The sequence below is a fragment of the Cryptomeria japonica genome, chromosome 11, assembly GCF_030272615.1.
Source record: "Cryptomeria japonica chromosome 11, Sugi_1.0, whole genome shotgun sequence".
Lineage (NCBI taxonomy): Eukaryota > Viridiplantae > Streptophyta > Pinopsida > Cupressales > Cupressaceae > Cryptomeria > Cryptomeria japonica.
The window spans coordinates 99395699-99409524 of NC_081415.1; positions in this window are offsets into that span (position 1 = coordinate 99395699).

Genomic DNA, 13826 nt, shown 5'->3' on the forward strand with positions numbered 1-13826 from the left:
TCATTAGAGCAAAACTCACCGCCATTATCAGTTCTCAAACATTTTATTTTCTTTCCAGTCTGCAACTCAACCATTGCTTTAAATTCTTTAAAACGACTAAAAACTTCAGATTTACTCTTTAGAAAATAAACCCATGTCCTTCTACTAAAATCATCAATAAATGAAACATAATATGTGGATTTTCCAATCGAAGAGACATCTATTGGACCAAACACATCAGAATGGATAAGATCCAAAACACCACAAGTTTTATGGGAACTCGAGTAAAACTGAACGCGGTTTTGTTTTCCATAAATGCAATGCTCACAGAAATCAAAGTCAAGATTACAGTCATTCAAACCTTCAACAAGGTTTTTATTTTTCAAGGTCCTTAGACCCTTTTCTCCAATGTGGCCAAGTCTCTGGTGCCATAACATAGTCTTCTCTGCAGGTAACTTTGCTTCAGACGAAAGAGCACCCTTAGGTACCCAAAAACCATTTCCATCTGCTGAAGGTGAAACCTTCAAATCTTCTAGTGAAGTATCCCCAGATTTGCTTTTTACAGAAGTGCTATTACATTCAACAGTGTATGCTTCAAGCTTATACAAAGTGCCAAACCTGACACCTCTAGCAACTACCATAGCACCCTTAATCATCTTACATCCTGCTTCAGAAAAGACTACCTGCACACCCACATCTATCAGTTTGCTCACAGATAACAGGTTTCGTTTTAATCCAGGGATATGTAGCACACCATTAATCCTTTTTATTCTACCATCAGAAAACCTGATTCTAACTTTACCTTGACCAACAATGTCTAGATGTGAATCATCACCCAAGTACACCTTACCTCCATTAAATCTTTCATATTCAGAAAACCAATCTCTATTGGAAGTCATATGAAAAGATGCACCTGAGTCAATTAGCCAGGCATCATTACCTGCATGAGTCGCCAAAGCCGCAATAAATGCATCGCCATCTTCCTTATCGGACTCAGAATCAGAATCGAACTTTTTCTTTTTCTTCTTCTTCTTTTCTTCTTTGCAGTCCTTACGGATGTGACCCGGTTTACCACAGTTCCAGCAAATGACTCTGGAATTTCCAGGAGATTTCAATCTCCCTTTGGATTTGGACTTGTCACGCTTCTCATTCTTCTTGCCTTTCTCCTTAGGTCTTCCATGAACGGTTAGGGCTTCCTTTGAACTGATGGATACCTTCCTTCGCATCTCTTCACCGAGTAGGGCACCCACCACATCTTCAGATTTCAAAACAACAGAAGTACTACCGATAGCCATAACAAGAGAATCCCACGAATCAGGCAAAGAACAAAGCAAGATCTGACATTTCTCCTCCTCATCCATCTTAACACCAACGGATACTAATTGAGCCACCAACATATTGAATGCTTCCAGGTGGTCCGCAATTCGTCCACCCTCTTCCATCTTTAAGGAATACAATTTCTTTCTTAAGAAAATTTGATTTAGTAAAGATTTCACTTGATACATCTCACCAAGCTTAGTCCATAGCTTCTTTGCAGAGTTCTCTTCATGGACATTGATTAGAACAGAGTCTGCCAGGCACAGTCTGATTAGACCCTTGGCTTTTCGGTCCATAACATCATACTGAGCTGCCACAGTAGGATCTGAGGGCCTTTGGACATTCGCATCAACAGCATCCCAAAGATCTCGATCTATTAGTAGATCTTCCATCTTCAGCTTCCACATCTCAAAATTACTTCCATTAAATTTCTCCACCTCTATTCTCCCTGATGAACTCGCCATCTGAATATTCCTGCAACAAGATCAAAAAGTGTCTTCTGCACAAGCTCCCACTCAAATCTGGATTAGTTCAAAAAACCCAACTGCCCACAATTGAAACCAAAGGTGATCAGGCTCTGATACCACTTGTAAGGAAGTTAAGTAGCGGAAACAACTTCCTACACTAACCTTGAGAGGAGGGTAATGCAAAAAAATTTCAGATCGTTACAACAGTTACAGAAAAATAGAAATAGATATAATAGCATTCATACCACAACACAGTGATTTACGTGGGGAAAACCCTTTCAGGAGAAAAACCCCACACTCCAAAAGCAGCTCAATATTTTATTCAGCAATCAAAAATAGATTACAACATACTTGTAGAGCAAGCTCTTCGCAGGAGTACCACTAATCAGAGATTTAGAGGCAACTCAATAGCCATAAGACTCTTACACACAACCTCTATCTCACACACCTCATAAATAGGAGATACAATACAAGAAACCGTCAAACGGTATTACAAAACGATGGGCTAAAACCACCCAATAAGGTGTAGCCAACCTTATCTCCCTTCTAGATGCCCTATGACATGTTAAAGCACACATCAACATGTGTCGCTCCCTTTTACAACTCATTTATGTATCCGATACAAATTATTTTTCCTATTTCAGGAGTACAAACTTCCAGAGGCCATAACTTGAGAATCGGGTGTCTGATTGACAAACCGTTTGAAGCGCTGGAAAGCTCGCGAAGTGCTCTATCACCTCGTAACCTGCTGCGCCAGTTACGACCACTTTTCAGGGCATTTCGGAGCCTCTAAAGCCCCCAAAATTAAGTTTAAACATTTTATCGCACCCCTCCAAGACAAAAACTTTAATATCTTCAAAACTAGTTGTGACCTTGCGACGCAACTTTACCGGAATGCTTATCTAGCCAACCAGAAGCTTCAGGGAGAGTTTTGCACCATTTCGTGCTCAAATGAAAACTTAATATAAATAGTAACCTCGCATAAATGCAAGGTTGAGACACCATTTTTCCCAACAAGTGTAACATATACGACAAAGATTCTTTGAGCCAATTAGACACATTGTCTAAGTATATAACTGACGACCTAATAACATTGGAGAAAATAAATGAGGATACATTTAAGGAAAGAATGATAAAAGAGAAAGAGAAATTCTTTATGGAAATTGTGAATAAGAACAAAGAGGAAATAGATACTCTTTTACCGGAACTCAGTGAAATCATTTTTTACTTCAAGAAATTGTACAGGGACACTTGCAAAACAGATGTATTAATAGAGGATCTTGACAAAGAAATCAGAAAATCACAAGATAAGATTAATAATATTGTTGATAATCTGATTGGAACATCAGACTCATTTTTGGAATTGTAGAAGAAATTTGCAAAGCAAGAAGAGAAAATCAAGAAACTGGAAAATGAAAAACAAAGAATAAAAGACAAAGCAAAGGAATTAAAATGCAGACTTGGTCCAAGACTAGAGTATCTTATTTCTTTAAGAAAAGCAATATCTGAGGCTCTAGTTCCCAGACTAAAGACACTAGAAGAGCAAATGAACATATTCACTGGTATAGTACAGAGAACCCAAGAGGCTATAAAAGACAGTATAACATTTATCAATGACATAAATTTAATTTTGATAGATATTTTTCAGATTGTAACCCACCAGTTACAAGAATCCAGGTAGGACTCCACTGATAGCCAATGACAACCTTTATCATTGATTTCAAAGGGGGAGTAGAGGCAATGAGAAAAATGATCAGCAGATGACACCATTAGCTCAGGGGGACCTCATATTTTTTTTGGTAACACAATTTTGGTAAAACAATTTTGGCAAACTTTTTGGGGATATCAGTTTTGGACACTTTTTGATTTTTCTCATGAGTGTTGCCATCAATGCCAAAGGGGGAGATTGTTGGCAAATGCACACACCAATGAGAAATTGTAGGTGATTGAAGGTTTTGTTATTGATGGCAACCTTGCAATCATATGATACCAGCAAGACAAATATACTAGCACCGACAATGACAAACTCTACACTGGCACACAGAACACTGACAGTGAAAGGAAGGATACCAGCACCTAGGCCGACAGGAATTTTGTTGATAATATATTTCATAATTAATTGTAAAATCATTGTAAGCCAACATGGGGAGTTGTAATATGACTCATATATGTATGAGATCATTGTTGAACACTTAGTGATAATGAGATAGGAGAAATTATGCAGACCTAATATGTGAATTATAGGTTAAGGGTTTATGTATGAAGTAGAGCTAAAACCAGTACTGGATCTGGTAGAGCAGATGCTAATTTGAAGCAGTACAAGACATTGGATTTGTATAATTCATTTTTATAAGTCAATGTGACTTCCTTTGTAATTGAGCAGTGAGCTCTAGGCACTTGGCCTTCGTGCATGTGCATGCCCCTCTTGTAAAATAGTAATATTCCCTTATTGGCTAGTAAGTGAATATTGTGGGTCACAAATCTCATCGAGGTTTTTCCCACACTGGGTTTCCTCATTAAACTACTATGTTATGGTGTGCTTTTCATGTGGTTGTTGTTATTCTTATTTACTACATTATTTTTGGTTTACACAGTATTGATATACTTTACATGTCTTAAATCAAGTAAATTCATAAACCGGTTAGATATTGATTCACCGCCCCTCCTCTCAGTATCTTTGGGAATCCTAACAGTACTAGTGTGTGTAAAATTTGGGGAACCTGCAAGGGTACAAACACTTTAATAAAACATTATTTGCATGGGTTAGTTAATCAAAAGCAACAAAATAAAATCCATTGAAAGTCGGCTTATTTTCTCCTCGAAAGTGCGAGTGTGGATTGCTCTCAGATTGCTAAGCTATCTAGTGACTAGACTACACTCAAATGGAGGATTTTTAAATGCATCCAACTAGGAAAATGCAAGATTAATAATTAAATGCAAGATTAATTGATTAAGTGAAATAAGATTATCAAGTTAAATGATCAAAACTCTAAATGAAGCTAAGATAGATTATATGCAAGAAATTGAATCTAGATAAGAGAAATGAATCTAAGCTAATGAACTAGAAGTCTAAATGATTCTAAGATTAAATGAAAGATAGATGAAAACTAAGTTGATTGATGAATTAAATATACAAATCTTCTTCAAAATTTCCTCCATAACCTGCAACAAAATATTAGTATAATAATGATGTAAATTTATCTGATGTTGACTGAAGAATGAGAGCCTGAATTTATAGGAAAATCAAGAGGGAGACCAAAGGTCAGGATTGATCTTTAATGAATGGTTGAGATCTATTCGAAGGAAGCACAATCGAGGTCAAATGATTTGATTGGTCGATTTTTTTCCATTTTGGAGAGATAAGATTGAATTCAAATTAGCAACTTAGATTCTTTCCATTTTTCTTGAGTTCAGTCGATTTGTTTCCTTTTTTGAATTTTTGTGCTCATAATTTCCAATTTAATTTTTAAATTAATTCCTCGTTCTTGATTTGTTTCCTTTTTTTGAAGATTTATTGCAATTTTTATTTATTTATTAAATATAAAAAAGATATTTAATTAATAAATGAGATATTTGACTTTTAAAAGATTTTCTATTTTGAATTTTGAATTTGATCAATTAATTAAGTGAGAATTTAATTAATTATAATTACCATGTTGCATTTTATACCTTAGGAATTATTTAATCAGACTCTCATGATTGAATTATATTAATTATTTGATTCAGGACCTTGATGAATTTTATTGAATTTAAACACATTAGTTGACATTAGGGGCCCATGGTTTTGGATGACCATTTTTAGGGTATTACAATGGGTCGACATTTATGTCGACTAAAAGATTCATGGGATGCATTGCAAGGGTTTGCGGCTCAAGGTCAGGAGGACAACAATGATCCAAATTAGTCTATTTGAGCAAATCAAGGAAGGTGAAGGAAACTGCAAAATCAATCTTGGTGGTCGACCAAGAAATCTGCTGACAGGTTAAAAGAAAGTTTCCAAAGATAGAAGGCTTGATCAAGAAGGCACGACATTGGCAGGATTGATTGATAAGTTACAGTTAATCAATCCAGGATATCAGATCAGATGAGATCTAATTAGATTTTATTTGTCTCAAGGTTGATCAGTAAACCCTAACCACCTGAATTTGAATTGGTAAGAAGAAGAAGAAGAAGAAGAAGAAGAAGAAGAAGAAGAGTGTAGTTTCAGAGGAGAGTAGAAGAGCAGCAGAGAGAAGAGGCAACCCGAAGAGAGAACTAGTAGAGAGAGAGAGCCCGAAGAGAGAACCAGCAGAGAGAGAGAGAACCGATAGTGAACTAAGAAGAAGGAGGCAGAGTGTAGTTTTAGAGGAGAGTAGAAGAGCAGCAGAGAGAAGAGGCAACCCGAAGAGAGAACCAGTAGAGAGAGAGAGCCCGAAGAGAGAACCAGCAGAGAGAGAGAACCGACAGTGAACTAGACAAGAGATCCAGTAGAGAGATTTGAAGAAGTGTTACAAAATCCATTTGTAACAAGGCTATTAACTTGTAAATGAATATGTTTTGTATTAATTGTAATCATTGTGATGGTCAAGATTATTTATACCATCTTGCACACTTATTTACTATTCACAATCATGCATTTCAATAAATAGTTGATTGATTTCATATGTGAAACATATAGACGTATAAATAATTATTAAAGAAAATTAAGTATAATTAACAAAAAGTTGTTATAAACTAGGATAATTATACATCAATACAAAATATTTGTATCTATTTATTTGTATACAATAATAATATATTGTATATTATACAAATAATTAATACATAAAAAATAATAACAAAGTATTAAAAACCAATCAAAACATTTGATATGATCAATTGCAAAAAAAAATGAAAAAGATAATTGTTGCATACACAATACATAAAGTGGGTAGGTATTTTATAAATTACATAGTTCTAAGGTTTTTTTTAAATTGTATATTTAATTGGATAGATACAAAAGACATCACTTGAATGTCATTCAAGAAGAGAGCATAATGTTAAAGTCAACAATATACTTTTATGATAATGTATAAAATATTTTAGATGTCATTCAAATTATTAATTGAGGTTTATATGTGATAGTCTGCTAATTATCATTTTGTAATTATTTTTCATATTCTCAATTAAACAAATAAATCATTAATTGAAGTCACAAAATTTTAAAAAAGAAATAATTTGATTTTTGCAATGACTATTGCCAATAGAGAGAAAAATGAATGACATTTTTTAAATTATTAAATGAAAAAAAAATTATATACTATAAAATTGTTGCTCAATTTTTTTATAAATGATTGATTGATGCAATGAATATTACTATCTCACTGTATGGGCTAACCATTGTCAATAGAATTTGCTATGCATATATTGAGTAGGTGGAAGATGTGATGGAGATGTGACAATGTCATTCACTATTGAGTAGATGGAAGATATGATAGAAAATGTGACAAGTCAACAAGGTTGTAAAAGAATCATGTCGTATACTTTCTTTTGGGCAATGCTCTCAATAAGTGCCTTGTCGTGCCCATTAAAAATTGTGTCCATGCATAAACACGAGGATTAAAGTTCTATCCTTCAACTTTAAGCCGTTGTTCAATCAATGCTCTCTCCTCGAAAGCCTTTCCCAACAAACAAGTTCCCTTTCCTGCATATTTCTCTGCATAGTACCATGTATTCAGGAGAAGAATTGGTAGAAGGGATGTGTATATTCTAGCTCCAAAATGGCAGTACGGATTGACTAACACATATGTAGTTGCACATTTTATAGCATCGATTTTGCAATAAATGGCTATGATTGACTAACACGTCGTTATCACGTTGTAGAAAAGGTTTATTTTGGAGCTAGAATAGCTGTGGCATGGTAGAAGAGGGACAATGGTAAAAGAATTGGACATTCATTTTGGATTTTCATTGTGTTGAAATGAGCAAAAGATTAAAGTTCATATGAGTTTTTCAACAACCCTAACTAATTCAGGTTTGTACGTTTTCATTCTTACTGGTTCTCTTTGGGTGTAGTTCATGAAACTTAATGGACAAAAATAAACAATGCACAATATTTCTGAAGCACCAATGCACAATATTAATGGATGTAGAAATAAATAATGAGTTTTTCAACAACCCTAATTAATTCAAGTTTGACAATGTTAGGTATATACATTATGTGTCTAGAAATGTAAATAAACTTAACCATTGATGAAAAAGAATGATTTATGTTTGTAGAAAATATTAGCCCAGAATAAAAGTGTGGTATAATGTTGTTGTTATGTATGTATAAATCATAGTAATAATCCTAGTTAAGTTGGGGGTTAGTAGTTCCTTCTCTTTCAAATAATTTTTTTTTTGACATTGAATTGATAATGCATCCACTTTTAATGTTTTCAATTTTGTTTCTCGAGTGTGACATCCTTGAAATGCATATAAAAAAGATAAAGACTTACTATATATAAAAAATACTTCCTCTTTTTGTCTTTCTATCCTCTCTCTCCTCTCTCTAATAAATAATGAGTGATTGGGTTTGTGATCCCAATACTACCTTTGGGTGCACATTAATAATGTGTAGACCATTTGATTGTACTCAAAGTAGTGCAAACTTCATGCATCTTCATATTGTCTACCTAAAAATTGATGAGCAATCAATGGGCCCTTGGTTTGTTGGTGAAGTTGAATTATTTTAAACAAATCCAATGAAGACCAAGTCTTTCTAAGTTCAAGATCTCAACACCAAATCGAGTGAGGTCAAGATAATTTTCTAAGTGACTTTGGTGAAATTTTTGCTCATTTTATTTTAATAAATATATGAATTGGATAATTTTAATGAACAATTACATTGTGATAATAATTTTCAAGTGTTTTTAGCTCTCTATGACAAAATTTGAAGAACTAGGGTTTTGGGTGTGGAAGGTTTGTAAATGAATTAATAATGGCTGAAATCTCTAGACAAAAGAGCCGATTCAAAGAGGATTTATTTCTTCAATGTCCTAAATATTTGAAGAAGTATGTGAACCTCTTTGGCCAAAAGGGAGGTGATGAAATATTATTTTATGAACTTGGAGGAGTTACAGATGCAAATATACCACTTTTAGGATGGTCTCTCTTTGGGCACTAGTATAGGAAATGATTGTCACACTTTCCTCTAAGAAATATATGGGTCCTTGATATAGACAAGGTAGTGGTGCCAAATGTTTTTTTGGATGCATAATTTTTATGGTAGTGTTTATGGTGAAAATGGATAACAATAATAATGATATTGAAAGGCTAAATGAATTCAACCACAAAACCCTAGCCTAACAACAACAAAGATCCACCATAACATATGAAGATTACCTAAGACAATGCAAGTCAAATGAAATCACAAAGATTATACCATCACATGTCTAATAGGGTTTGGATCTCCATTCTTCCTATCTCCATTGATCTTGCTTGATATATTTGCTCTTAGATTTTATGTGCACAAGAGCTCAACAAAGAATGGAAATGTGGTTGCAAGTAGGATCGCCTATGTTCAAAAGTGTAGTCAGGGCTAAATGCATAGTGAGTTAGTTAGGATGCATAGATTGATTAGAATGATTGATTAGGGTTTGATAATGAAGGAAGTATCTCCTTATATAGAAGACACTATAAGAAATCGAGGGATAAGATTGAGAGGTGTAAAAGGAGGTCGGCTATGATTAGAGGGTAGGTAAAGAAAATAAGAAAATAATAAGAGGGTAGGTAGTGTATGAATTAAGAGATGAATGACATATGTCATGGGTAGAAAAGGTTAATGAATTAATTAAATAAATAAAGATTTATTTAATTAATAGAAGGAGTGAGATCAATTAAATAAATAAGATATTTATTTAATTTAGGAAAAGGATAATTTAAATAAATAAATGTATTTATTTAAATGAGAAATAAGGTTAGAAGAGGATAAATGAATTAATTAAATAAATAAAGATTTATTTAATTAATAGAAGAATTAAGCTTAGATAATTAAATAAATAAAATATGTATTTAATTAGATTGGACAATTTTGGGTGTCTACATTTTGCCCCTCTTTGAGACAATGTGGCTTGTCATGTTGTTTCAAAGAAGATAAGATGAACTAATACAGAGTTGCCCCAAGATGGGAATGATATGCCCCCTCAAGAGATTGGATGAAAATGTGTGAAAAGACCATAGACAATCTCTCAATAAGAAAGAAAGACTAGAATGGACTGACCAGATAAAGTGACAAAGTCACAGGATAATGAAGACTAACACAGAAGACTAGGGCTAGGGTAGTCTATAAGATAGACCATGAGGGAAAAAAATCCTCATTGTCATCCACACATCCAAGAGATTAGAGTGCAAAGCGAGATAGAGCAGCAACAGTCAGCAGCGATGGCAATGGCTCACAGATTCGATCACGTTCACCGATTTCAAAGGCCAATAGAGGTAGGAGAGCCAGTAAGTACCACAAAACCTCCTTATACTTTGATGCATTTATTGTTGTCATTAATGCATGCTAGGTAGAGTAATAAATGCGCTTAGATAGGGTCCAAAAAAATGTCAAAAATGTGTAGGCGCGTCTGCATTGGTGCCAGGAGCATTTATGTGGTCTAAAAGAGCGTTTATGTCATGAAAGCGTGTTTGTGTCCAAAAATGTGAATTTGTGTCTTCTAGGTCAAATCAGTAGTTCTATGATGAACATACACTGTCGATTGGATAAGATGTTGAGAGGATACACTCAAGCAAGTCCTCTAGGGAAGACTAGGATAACAAATAGGGCTAGGATTGACAATTCTATGATAGAATATATGTTGCCAATTAGGAAACTTCTCAAGAGGATTCACTCAAGCAGAGGCCCTAGGATAGGATAGATCAAGGCACTTTATGATGAACAGTGAGTACCAAGATATAGTACTTTGTGATGAACAGGGAGTACTAAAATATGAGCAGCACTTTGTGATAAATAGTGAGTGCAAATGTGAGTAGCACTTTGTGATGAACAGGGAGTGCCAAACATGTAGTACTTTGTGATGAACAGGGAGTACCACTAGGATAAATAGCAACACTTTGTGATGAATAGTGAGTATCACTAGGACTGAGATGATTGATTTGTGTGATTGTAGGAGTATTTTCCTATGTTGGAGTCATGGGAGAGATTCCCATCGACTCAAAGGTTGCGACCTGAGTTGACAGCCGAGGACTGAGTTGTGATTGAGGCTATGGGATTGAGACATATTCTGTATGTGTCTGAGTTTCGAGTGAACATGGGATTACTGACTGTGATGGCTGAGAGATGGCACTCTGAGACTTGTATGTTTCATTTGTCGATGGGGGAGATGACAGTCACCCTCGAGGATGTATATAGGATTTTGCGGATACCGATCGATGGGGAGTTGATTCCATATGATCGAGATGGAGACAGGGATGCCCTTAGATGAGTGTTCTATGATCTGGGACTAGAGATGAGGGTGGGACATGTGGCATGGGATACCATGACATGGACAGGATTAGCACTACCAATAGTGTTGGCAGGAGTTATTAGTGGGTTCCTCTGTCTGGATAGGATGACATGAGGGGTGGCTGCAGAGGACACAGGGGCTAGGAGAGATGATCTTGGGGCAGGTCCTTCTAGGGCTCAAACTCCATCGAAGCCAGCCGGCTCTGAGGGAGGGAATTCATCATAGTCGTAGAGGGCTCCCCATGTATCAGTATTGTACCATTTTTGTATGATGATGTAGACACCTACGAGTGATTGTAGCCATATGATTTTGACATCATTGTATCATGACACTTTTTATATATATGTATGAGATGATTCATCTTTGTGGCAGCTATATGCATGTGTACCTATGTGATGAGATGTGCTTATGTGATGCTTATGATATGGATGCAAATATGTATATGATGCAATGCAATATATATTTTTTTGTTCTTTTACGTTTTATATGTGTATGCATGATGCAAATGTGAATGTATGTAATGCAGATGAATATGATAATGCAAATGTAAATTGTGCTAACAGGTGTTGTGTGCAGGATGTGATGCAGTTGTGATATCTATATGTATGTATGAAATTCTTATATATGGTAATGCAGGTGCAACTACATGAAATGCAAATATTTTTGGTGTGTCATTATACTCAGTCATGTGATAGCAGGCTACACGGACTCAAGAAGGATGATGGAAGTCAATCAAGAAAGGGGGATGGAAGATAGAAGATATGAAAGTGAAAGAGCTTCTTGTGCATTGTCATCATTGAGCTTTATTATGGCAAGTAGGTTATGACAATCGAGGCATATGTTCGACCCAAAAAGTCATTGTACCTATTTGCATGGAGATAAGATAGTCACAAACAAAGAATGCCCTAGTTCATACTAGACTCACAATGTCTTCATATCCTTGGACAAGTCATAGCATTACTAAGAGACAATCCACAGACAAGAAATACAAATAGGTGACGATACCCCATCCTCTCCTTTCTAGTCAAAGACATCTTAGAGATAGAATCTCTAGTCAAGGACATCCTGAAAAAGCTAAAAGACATGTCACCAAAAAGATAAAATCAAAAGAAAACCAAGACTCAACACCAACATCCAATGTAGTCCTCAAGTTTAGTGTCTCTTGTCACTTGTATAAGTCTTATTTGATTGTGGTCACAATGTTTACTTTCACAAAAAGGATAGATAGCACAGAACCATATGTTGTTTGAGTTTGTTGAAAGATTTGATTTGTTGAAGCCCATTGTTGATGTTGTCTCATCTGAAACTGACTGAATCCATGAAACTGATACTTTATTGCGAAGAAGATGAAACTTTATTGCAGATCTATGATGCAAATGTTGCTTTATTGTGGATTGTGCACGGATAGACTGAAGGAAGCTGGAAGAAACTGTACTCCTTGAAACATGTGATGTTCTCAGTTCTACACCCATCACTAGATGTAGGATTTGCCTTAGCCACAGATAGGATTTGATTTATTATGGATGGAAAGGGAGGTGAAAAGGGAGGTTTATTATGAATGGCTAACCAATCTTGGGTAGATCAATAACAAGCCATGATGGGAATGGGTAAGTTTATTATGAACGAATAGGCTGTGAGTGTGTGCAAAGTGAAAGGATGAAATGGAATCCTGAAGAAGGGAGGAGCAATGTCTCTACACATGGTGCTGGTGACCCAATTTTCACCATGGTACTTGCCTAGGGTGCCACCGAAGTGGTTTTCACCATTGGATGAAATTATTTCTCTTTACTTTTTTTTATTTTTTCAATGTTTTTTTGTGTCACGAGGTCTCTGTTTGCCTGGTTTTCACCAAGTAACGATTTTTTTTGTTTTATAATTTTTTTTGTATTTTTTAATTTTTTGATTTTTTTGTATTTCTGAATTAGGATATTCCAAAGAGCTATGTGTAGAACCTGCGAAGGTGCATGTTGTTGATAGGATCCTCCAAAGGTTCACCTTCTATAGTTGAGAGCTGATATGCCCCAGACCCATATGTTGTTGTAATGATGTAAGGACCAAGCCAATTTGGTTCGAACTTGCCCTTCTCTCTATCTTGCTGATTTTTGGGGTTTTCTTTGAGAACTAAGTCCCCTACCTCAAATGTGCGAGGCTTGACTTTATGATTGTAGTTGCATTGTTCCTTGACTGAATGATGTGTAGCTTGAGTGACTGTCTTCTTTGATAAAGGAACTGAGATAGAATTACTAATATGTGGACTACACAGGCCCATATGCATGTCACCTGAAGAAGTTTGGGCATCCCTAATAACAAAGTCCTTCGAGGAAGCTCCATTAAAGGTCCATGATGTATCACCAAAAGGGGATGGATGTGTTATGAAGGCTTATGATTATGAAAAGAAGTGAAAGTAGGATAGCATGATGGAGACTTAAGATCAACAAGTATGCTTTTTGACTTGAAATTTTAGAACTTTTGTCCCCAGTTATTTTGATATTAGGGGAGATCAACTCTTGCTCTTTTTGCTTCATAGGATTTTTATCCTTGACCTTGATTTTTGCAAAGTCCAATAGCTTTTGATTTTGATTTGGACTAAAGGACTTTTCTTTATTATTGACTCTTA